At 45.1% G+C, this 10,709-nt stretch overlaps 1 long non-coding RNA gene across 1 annotated transcript; it reads right to left on the bottom strand.

The window, feature by feature from the left end:
* Positions 1-1,368: 1,368 nt before the first annotated feature.
* LOC140710230 (uncharacterized) lies at positions 1,369-4,865 on the bottom strand. Its single transcript, XR_012091174.1, has 2 exons — positions 4,717-4,865; positions 1,369-1,695 (listed from the first exon to the last, which is right to left on the bottom strand). It is a non-coding gene; the product is annotated as an uncharacterized lncRNA (long non-coding RNA).
* Between the last annotated feature and the right edge of the window lie 5,844 nt (positions 4,866-10,709).

Raw genomic sequence — 10,709 nt, 5'->3', positions numbered from 1 at the left:
AGGCGCTGTGTATGTATTGAAAACCCATAGGCAAGCAAAAATGACAGCCGCTTCTTTACAAATGTGACTGAAACTTCCCATCTCCTCCCCCCCTTCCACCCTCGCTGGGGGTCTTATTATTTTCACAATTACTAGTTAGATAGAAAGCAGGTGTGTATGTGTGTGTGTATGTGTGTGCACGTGTTTGTGTGCACGTGTATGTGTGAAGCTTCCTGGTTGCTCAGATACAAAAGGAGAACATGTTCTATTGTTTTAAAATCTTAAAGAAAATAATTATTAGCTTTCTTGCCTTTACTCTCCAGCTTACAGCCTACAGGTGCAGGAAAACCCCAACTGCGGTCCCTACTCAGCCCTTTGTGCGAAGGGTGCAGACATTTCCTTCAAAAAGGTTAGGTGCTGATTTGCATGGGACTTACGTGTACTTAGCATATTGATTGCTCATTTCCAGCCGAAGGCTGAGCACCCAACCTCCGGCACCGCCTCTCCCCTTCTTCCACCCATCTCATGCCTATCTGCGGCAGGCGGATTTTTAACTACAAATCCAGCATGTATTTGGGGAGCTCCACCTTGAGGTGAGACGCTCCTTCAGAGTGATGGTGAGTACCTAGACCAGAAGGAATCCTCTCTCATGTTTTAGAATATACAGTAATAAAGTTTCAGGAAAACTCTTGTTGCTATAATTTTAACATAATTTAAAGGCCAAGGTGTGATATTCCTTAACATATAGAACTGTTTCTTTTTTTCTTTCTTTCACTCTGGTGGGAAGAATAAGTTGTATCCTGACCAAGTGCAAGTCAGAAGGGGTAAAGGTGAGCCCGCCCCTAAAATTCCTTCTTAAGATCTGACATTTCCTTCCTATTCTGAAGGTTATCAGTCAGTGCATATCTGTTAAGATGACCACCAATGCCTTGTGCCACTGTTTTAGGGAGGTCTGCCTTCCTCGCCTTCCTGGCTGACATTCTGTATTAGGCACCCACATTTGCTCACACTTTTCTCCATATACAGAGGTCATGTGGTTGCTTCATTTGTGTGTTAATTTTTTGTATATAACCGCTCCAGTCTTCCTCCTGAGCTGTCCCATTTGCTTTATAAGAAAGGGGAGAAAAATTCTAGTCCATGCCAATAATCTTGGAGTTAGTCTCATGAAATAATGTGTTTAGGATCATCATCCTCAGTCGCAACTTGCAGATTTCTATCACCGTCTGTTTCTTTCCAAACCAAAAGATTAGGTGTAGGGGTACAGTGTGTCATGTGTCTGTGGCAGAGGAAAGCAGGAAGCTGTAGATTTCCAGGGAGCCTTGGGAACCTTCACACATCCCCTCCTCGGGTGTCTGCAGGGATGTCCATTGTCACCCTGGTTGCTGCAAGTCACATGGTCCTACTGAGATGATGTTTTCATTTCTATTGCTGAGTAACAAATTGTCCCCAAACTGAGAGGCTTAAGATTATTTTTCTCACAATGTTGTGGGTCAGAAATTTGGGGAGGGCTCAACCAGCCAGTCTCTCATGTTATTTACACAAAATGTCAGCCAGGGCTGCCATCATTTGAAAGCTCAACTGGCCAAATGTTCAGAATTGACTGGCTGGCGGTTGACACTGGTCATCAACTTGGAATTGAACTGGGCTAGCAGCCAAAGGAATGACATGGGGTTGAATCATGGTGGTTTCAGGATAATCGAGCTCCGTGCATAGCACCTAAGATGTCAGAGAGCAAGTGTCTCAGCCTACAAGGAAGAACCATGTTACCTTGTAGTACCAGGTTTCAAGAGTAACCCTGCACCACTCTGGCATAACCTGTGGTTAAAAATGACCTCGAACCTGCCTGTCTTCAAGGGTAGAAAGTCAACAGCGTTCTCAAAGAACATGTGTTGTGGCAGATGTCATTCTGGACACATTTGGAAAATGCAGTCTGCCACAGCTGACCGGGTCTTATTCTAGGTCTTTCTGTGCTAATGCCCTCTTTGATGAATTATCATAACCTCCATTTAACCACTAGCTTGGAATATGGGATCACCTTGTTCCTTGCCCCAGTTCACCCCTAACGTAGAATGTTTGCTGGATTTCAACTTAACTGCTTCCTCTATTTCCTCCTTTAGAGACCACCGTGGCAGACACCCTTGTGGTCTATATTCCTTCCCTTGAGTTTTGTAGGCGCTAGGAATTTAGGAAAGGAACCCCTTGTGACTTCTGAGATAAGTCATAAAAGGTAGTAGAGCTTGGGGTGTTCCCACTTAGAGCACAGCCTCCATCCTATGATGAGGCTGCAGAGGCCACGTGAGAAGGCCCTGAGGGTGTTCTTGCTGATAGCTCCACTGCTGTCCCACCTGACAGGCAGCACCAATGGCCAGATGCAGGAGTGAGGACGGCCGCTGATGTTTCCTGTTCCTGCTCTTGAGTTGCCCTCAGGTTTAAAGTCCTCAGTTGAAACTGTGGGTGTTACCGAGTGGAGACGAACTGTTGCCCATCCTGAGTCCTGAGCCAAAGACAGCAAGAGATAAGAAAATGGTTGCTGTTGTTTAAGCCACTAAATTTAGAGATGGTTTATTATGCAGCAATAGTAACTGGAACATCTGCTAACCCATTAGGATAAATACAAAGAAGGCAACATATAGATACATCATAATTAAACTGCCAAAAACCAAAGTCAAGGAGAAAAACACAGAAGGAACCAGAGAAATTAACATGCTACATACAAGGAATTACAATTCAGAAAACTGATGATTTTATCTCAGAAAAAAATGAAGGCCAGAAGACAGCAGAAAAATATTTTTAGACTGTTGAAAACAAAACAAAAAACTTTCAGCTCAGAAGTCTGTATCCATCGTGGTATCAAATGATCTGACTTTGGAGAGAGAAAGATTGGGTTAGAATCCTAGTTCCATTGCCCTATTTCCAATCCTACAATGTGGCATCAATACACAAAATATGACATTAATGTACGAAATATGACCCCGGCAAGAATTTACACCTCTAAGCTCCAGTTTCCATATATTTTCTTTACAAAGAAAAAGTCCTATTACAGCCATTTGACAGCACCACTATGACATTCTATAAACAATAAACATGAAAATGCTTTGTAAACTGAACCAACACAAAGACTTAGTAGAATCTGAAACAGATTTACTCTTGGTTTCCTTTGTTTGAGCACACATGAAAGGTACATGTACAGTAGCGAAGACTAGAGTTCTACAGTCAAATGTGTAAGGATTCGATGGCTTTTTCTTTTTACGACTTGCTAACTGAGATGACATACTGATTGATCATTTATGCTCTCTAAACTTCATTTTTTATATCAATCGAATGGTAAAGTAATAGAATTACTTGCGAAAACTGTTGCAAGGATTAAATGAGATACACAAAGAGACTTCACTATGCTTGGTATACAGAGTGGCTCAACAAAGAGTAGGTTTTCTACTTGAGTGAAGTATATATTAAATGCATGTATTCATCATTGATTTGGGAAATGTATAAAAATGAGGCAATAGGACAATTCCCACTGTCAAACACTGGGCAGGTTGCTTTACTTCCCTGAACCTTAGTTCCCCAGTTGTGGAATGAACGGGAAGAGTCACATTCGCAGAGCAAATGTGAGGCTTGTGGAATGTGTACGGCACTCATGTGTGCTCAAACAAACGAAAGCAAAAGTAAGTCTGTTTCAGATTCTACTAAGTCTTTGCACTGGTTCAGTTTACAAAGGATCTTCATATTTATTGTGTATAGAATGTCGTAATGGTGCTGTCAAATGGCTGCAATGGAACTTTTCTCTTCGTGAAGAAAATATATGGAAACTGGAACTCAGAGGTGTAAGTCCTTGCCTGGGTCATATTCGACGGGAACAGCTAGATGCTTACTGCCACTCTGAAGCTCTCTGTCTGTCCTGTGTAGACCCTCCCTCTCCACTTCCCTCATGTGATTTTCGATTATTGGGAGTAGGTTTGTTATATTTATACCACATCCCAGTAGGTTTTAAGGTGGTGTATATGGTATCCGAAGTTGCAAATTTGGCCAGTTGTGACATCAGAAAATGTTATGGTGTAGCACAGCCATGAGGCTTGGGTTCAAGCCCCCCAGGTCTACCACTTGCGTGATTTGGGACAAGAGGCTTAACCTCACCGTTCTCAGTTGGTTCCTCATTTAGAAAATGAGGATAATAGCAAAGTCTAGCTCATAGTGTTATGTGAAGGATTCATGAGTTACTATGTAAAAAGTGCTCAGCATGGTAGCTGGCATGTTCTCAGTGCCACGTGGTGGCTGTTATTATTTATCTCTGAGACTGCAAGCTCCATAAAGGCAGGGATTCTTGTTCATTCTGTTCATTGCTCAGTACATTGTGATGTTCGATAAATATCTGCTAAAAGTCGCTTGCTGAGTAAATTCTGTCCTTAAGTGCCTTCCATGTTGCCAATAATAATAAAAAGAACAACACTAAGTTCTAAAATAATTTTCAGAGTAACATGATCAATAATACGTGGTGTTCTCCTGTCTCTGCCCTGAGCTCAGTACCCCTTTGGTGCTGGCACTACAGACCCTCACACTGCAGGATGCCAAGATCACTCATTCTGTTTTCTGTTTCTGCCTCCCCCTGCCCAGCCTGGCCTGACTGGGGAGTTATCTATCTCAAGGTGTTTCCACCTGCTTCCCCTTGAAGACGATGATCTCCTTCTCAAAGCCTCCCACTAGGATAAGCCCCCAAAACATGCTAGTTATGAATCTTACCAGAGTGGGATGATGCTTTAGGGACAGGGAACCTTCCCCAAACCCTGCAAATCACTCAGTTCCCCTTGAGAAAGAAATGGCTTGATTGGCACCATTTGTGGAAAGGGGCAGGGGTTATTGAGTCACAGTGTTGAAGTGAAAACACACAATTCAAAGTCTCAAATATTTTAAAACTTCCCTGGACTTGCAGGCCTCCCTTCCACTCACAGCCTTTTGAAGTAGCTCTGTGGACTTGTACCAGAGAGATGAAAAGCTGAAATCCAGCTGCTGTTCATACCGGCTTTGAGATTAGGAAAGGTAGAGCTGAATTTGGGCAACGATACTCGGAAGCTTTTCCCCAGCTGATGGAGGCCTGCCCTGGAGGTGCTCAGCTCCACCTCTGCTGTCCGGGCTGTGAGCAAGAACACCGAAGGAAAGCCAGCAACCTCCTTCACTCTTCCTCCCCATCCATTCAGGTACAGGCCACAAGTCTGCAGCATCTCACTACAAATTTAGCACAGAGGCAGTGATCACACCATGATGGAAAAAAAAAAAATAGATTAAAAAGAGAGGAAAAAAATCGGCTGCTAGAACAAAAGCCAAACAGAAATGTGTTCCTTAAATCAGTAGTGTATTAGAGGTGATTTAGCACTCCCATAGCCACTCCTACAACTGCAGAGACCCGCACCGTATCTTAGTCCCTTTGCAATGTGGATGGCGCTGAGATTGCTTTCATCTTCTGGGCTTATAAGCAAATATATTTAATTTGGGTGTAATACAGCCAGGACGGTGATTTCTCTAGATGGCTTGAGCAACAGATCAAGAGAATGAATTAAGCACCTCATTCCTTTAGATTTTAGGAGATCTGCAGGTGCCAGGGATCCTGCCTCCAGCTTCGGTCTGGGGGAAATTCGGCCAAGATGAAGCCTCTTATTGGCTGCATGAATTCCACCCTCCTTCATTAACATGGTAATTATTCAATGAGTTAATGCTCCCTTCTTGCGTTGAGTAAGCTCCTGAGGGGTAAAAATTGAAGGTGGAAGCTTAAGGCTACAATAGTGGTATTCTACTCCTTGAGGAGATACATTTGATGGGTGTTCTTTCTACAGAACTTGATTCAGTTTAGAATATGAATCAAGGTGAAAATGAAACAAATCTAGTAGGAATCAATAGAATTTCTCTATGGTAGATCTGAGTAATTTGAGATTAATTAGCACAAAGCAAACTAAAACCAACCAATGCTTAGTGTCTTTATGAGCAAGATCTCAAAAGGGGGCCTTTAAGGTAGCTATTAGCTGGTGACTCAGAGACTAGCTATAGGGGGTTTGTGTGGTTCTGCAGACAGGATTGCAAGACCAGCCAGTATGTGCACTTTTCGGGGGAAAAGAGTCCTTATTTTTTCATCAAATTCTTTACAGAAGAGTGCAGTGCTCCCCACTGTCTTAGGAGTTACAGAACATTTAAAAGATGATTTGGGGACAGATTAAAGACTTCAGAAGGAGAGATGACACCAGACCCGGGACTTGTGGATGCCATGTGCGAGAGGAGAGGAGGGGGGTGTTATCCACCAATGGCAGGTCTGGGCATCTGGGCAGAATAAGAGCTGTGGCCCTGCAGCCACTCCCTGCATTTGCACCCTGAGTTTGCCATGAGCTGTGTGACCTTAGCCAAGTTTCTCAACATCTCTGTGCCTCAGCTTCTTTGAAAAATGGGGATAGTGTTTTGCACACAGCCCAACACACAGCAAATATTCAGTGACTGTTGCTGCTTTCTGCCATGGCTAAAGGTGGTGGTTTGGTTTTCCTCCCGGGTTTTGTAGGCTTCAATTCCCTAACTGTTCCTGCCTTACTTAACAGGTGATGACGTGGGGGGCCAAGCTCTTGGCACACATGAGCACAGTGGATATTCAAGGAGCATTAACTCGGGTCCATTTTTCTTTCCGTCAAACACAGCCTCCTGGTAAAAGAGCCATTCAGGATGCCTGGAGGAGCCCAGATTTCAAATCTGATGAAGGCTGCAGTTCTATAAATTCCCTCCCTCTTTTGTGCTGATGGCAACGACTTTTATATGTATTTTCATGTCTTTCTCTCCAGAGATAAATTTTGTGGCCTGCCACTGAATCTGCTTCCTAAAATGTAGCTTGGAGATTTTATTTGAGATAAACTATCATGTGAATAAAGATAGATACTATATTTTAATCTGGGAGCATTCCATTTGGAACCTTTTTTTCTAAAGTCAACATTAGTCGTGCCATCATTCAAAGGATATGGACGTTTGGGGGAAATTTACGTCCAACTGTGACTGCGAACCTTTTGCCAGGATAATATTATCTGTTTCTCTGAAAATGACAATGGCTATGGATGTAAAGCATCATCTCAGATTGCAGTCCCGAAATCAGGAAGGTCCATTTCAACACATCTCCTGGCCCCTGTGGCAAGCTACAGTGCTGGTATGCTTAAATGGCAGGGCCTCTGCCTTGCAGGTAGCACATCGGAGAATAGTAAAGGAGGTTCATTCGTTCATGTGCTGGTGGGGCTGAGGAGCCGCACAGAGGCTGGAAAACGGGCTGGCAATGGATTCCCCCAGAGCCCTCTGTTTCACATTGCCCCACCCCAGAGACCACGGGAGATGACCATGGGAGAGGAAAGTGAACATGCATCAGTGCAGTGGGAGAGGGACGGGATGAAGAACAGGAAACTGCGATCACTGCAGGATGTTGCCCTTTTTTCATGACCACAAAGATGCAAAACGTTGAGCCTTGTTATTTCTGGCCTAGGTAGGCATTGGTGCTCCCATTTAATTAGCATCATATCATAGAATCAGATTATTGACCCTGGGTTGGGTCCACACCAAAACCCCTGAGCGCCTAAGCCTGGGAGCGCCCTAAGCTCTCCTTGTCTGAGAGTCCTGAGGGAGGCACCCAAGGAGCCCCTGCAGGGTTCTAGGGGCCAACTGATCTCACAGCTTTTAAGGAGAAAATGCCCCTAACAATACTTACTTTCTCATTTGTGCAATATGCGATAAATTCATCTACCCAGAAACTGAAACGTGAACAACTGCTTAAGTATCACAAAGCAGTCCATGAGACACCTAAAAAGATTCTGTTCCAGGAAAGTAACAAAACTGCACGTTCTCTATGCCTCATCCCTTTTATGGACTTTCAGTTCTCTGTGGTAATAGGGTGGGGGGTGGTGAACAAAGCGAGACCACACCAGAGGCTGTGATCTATGGAAACTTTGAATGACATTCTCTTTTTATCCCAGGCCCCTTCCAGTGAAAGTCCATTTTATGATTTGTACAAACCAACATTGTTTTGCAGGAGGGCATGTCAACACCCCAAATGGCTGAAACTGACCCAGGAGTCAAATTAGCTGGAATTTAATCTATAAAATAGATTCATTTACACTTCATTAGAATGTAAAAGCAAATCCAAGTTCACATGGGGAGGTGGAGGAGGGCAAGGCAGTACTAACAGAAGAAAAAACTTCGGCTGAAAACGTGTTTTGAAAACAAGGTGTTAGACGATAAGATATGGCAAAAAAGCAAATGGAGAATCCACAAACACATATGGGTTAACTCTGCTCCAGCACACTGGACCTGGGAGAAACAGACTAAGCTTGTACCTTCAAGACTGTTGTGACCAATGGGAGAGCAGACGTGCAAACAACGCAAGGTAAGGGGGCTGGTGTCACCTGAGGAGGAGGAGAAGGCTACGCAGAGGCAGGAGAGAGCCTCTCTGATTAAAGAGGCAGAGATGGAATCTGGGAGCCTGGCATCAAGGGGAGCCTAGGGCATGAACAAGATGCTGTTCAGCTGTGTCTGTGTTCAGAGGCACCAAGATGGGTACCAGGGTGTAGATGCCAAGGATGGAGAACAGTTCAAGAAGGCATGGACAGTTGGCAGAGGCAACTGAGGTGCTGAGTGGGAGCAGATGGGAGGGACGCTGGGGATGGAGGGGCACCTTGGGGCTCTGTGAGGCTGGCTTTGACGGCATTAGCCCTGCAGCCTGTTCTGTGGGTTACAATCCAAGCCAAGTGGTATCTCCTTTAAAAAGGTGGCCAGATTCCTGATGGCATCCCTTCAAGGTATACATCTATGGCAGGGATGAGTCAGCACCCGGCCTTGCTGGACGTGGAATCAGGCCGCAGAGCTTGGCCACGTAGCGCCATGTGAGTGTCAGTGGGGAGCCTCTCTCTTACAGTTTACCTGGGCGTTTCCCGTGTCTACTCCCTGAAATGTTCTCTGAACAACTTCTGAAATGTCAGTGCTTCTCTAAAAGAAAGTGAGGAACCTCTGTAAACACCTTTTTTTTTTTTTTTTTGAGATGGGATCTCACTCTGTCTCCCAGGCTGAGTGCAGTGACTCCGTAACAGCTCACTATAGATAGCCTCAACCTCCAAGGCTCAAGCTAATCCTCCCACCTCAGCCTCTGGAGTAGCTGGAACTGCAGGAATGTGCTACCAGGCCTGGCTTTTTTTTTTCTTTTTTCTTTTTGTAGAGACAGGGGTCTCCCTATGTTGCCCAGGCTGGCCTTGAACTCCTGAGCTCAAGTAATCCTCCCACCTCAGCCTCTCAAACTACTGGGCTTACAGGCATAAGCCACTGTGATTCTTAAACCCTGCCCATCTCTGCCTACTCCTCTCCCCCAAACCATAGCTCTCTCGGAGGACTAACTCCTATTTAGGAAGCAGAGAGAAGAGTCTGGTAATTAAAAGTGTTTTGTTTGCTGGGTGACGAATTTCCAGTGCCTCCATGTACTGTGTAGCACTTAATTGTTACTTTTCGTAATATTGTGACTAACCATCCTGGCCATGAGAACGAGGCTGTCTCTCTTTGATGTGCAGTGAGGATGCTGGAATTGTTTTTGCTAGGGCTGAAAATCCTGTGTGTCTAGATGTTAGATTTCCTTTGGAAAAAGGCTCTTATGGGGCTAGTACAAAGAGAATTTTTTATGCTTCTGTGAGGAGATGCCAAAAAATATATAAGAACAACAACCACCAAAAAATCCGTCATCAAATTTACTCCTTAGGTTTACTGACAGCCTGTCACAATGAAATAAAACATTGATATTCACTTTGTGAACTTAATTTAAAATGACTTAGTTGAAGAAAGCAGCCACTTGCTTTGAACTCCCTGCAATCCGAACACGGAACTTGTCATGAGAATGTGGAAGGAGCCTGCCGGACGCTGGCTGGCTGCCTCCCAGCGTCCACTTCCCCTTTTCTCTTTCCTGACACAGCTCTGTCGTGTATTTGGTTCCCTGCCCTGAGGCCCCTGTGCTGCCAGGGAAGCTGGCCACGCTAGTTCCAATGGTGGCGTTGGTTTAGAAAATGTAAAGAAGATCTCTGTAGGTCAAACAGTGATAAGGAAAGGTTAGCAGTGAGAATTCATCAGGCAAGAAGCCGCCTGAGTTGTGGCCCAAGGAGGTCATGTTCACTCTCTGCTTTTGACTGAGCTGCATGTCCAGGCACAGAGATGCTGTGGTCGAGTATCTTGCTGGTGGAGGTCGCTCATGGAGTCCTGTGGGAGGTGGAGCCAGTACGGGCAGATGATGTTAGATATGAAACGTGAGCACCTGCTGGACTTCCAGGAGGACCAGGCAGATAAATGCCCTGGTGTGTCAGGCACTTTGAGCTGGGGGTTCCGTTGTTTGTAGATGAGAGTCCCTGGATGCCAAGAGCTTTAGAGTGTCTTATTACTCACGTTGGAGTTGGGACCAAAGCGATTCAAAGGAGGCCACAGCCAGCTGTTCTCGGCATCTGAGACCCATGACTGCATCTTTTCCAGAGGCAGCATCCCAGGCTGTGAGGGCCGGCCAGGCATCCCCGGCGTTCTCCCCATCCTGCCCCGGAGAAAGGGCCCTGCGCGCCTGCACGACACTCCCTCTTCCATCGTCCATGTTGCAGCCCCTCCAAGCTGGTTAGTGGAGAAAAGGAATTTCAGAGGCTTAGGGGCTTGCTGCTTTGCCAGCATTTCTGAAAGGCTTCAGAGCAACTTTAAGGATTTTCACAACA

The sequence above is a fragment of the Chlorocebus sabaeus genome, chromosome 2 (assembly GCF_047675955.1).
Source record: "Chlorocebus sabaeus isolate Y175 chromosome 2, mChlSab1.0.hap1, whole genome shotgun sequence".
In the NCBI taxonomy this organism is placed as follows: domain Eukaryota; kingdom Metazoa; phylum Chordata; class Mammalia; order Primates; family Cercopithecidae; genus Chlorocebus; species Chlorocebus sabaeus.
Note: the sequence above shows the minus strand (reverse complement) of the source record. Positions and strands in the feature narration are given on the sequence as shown.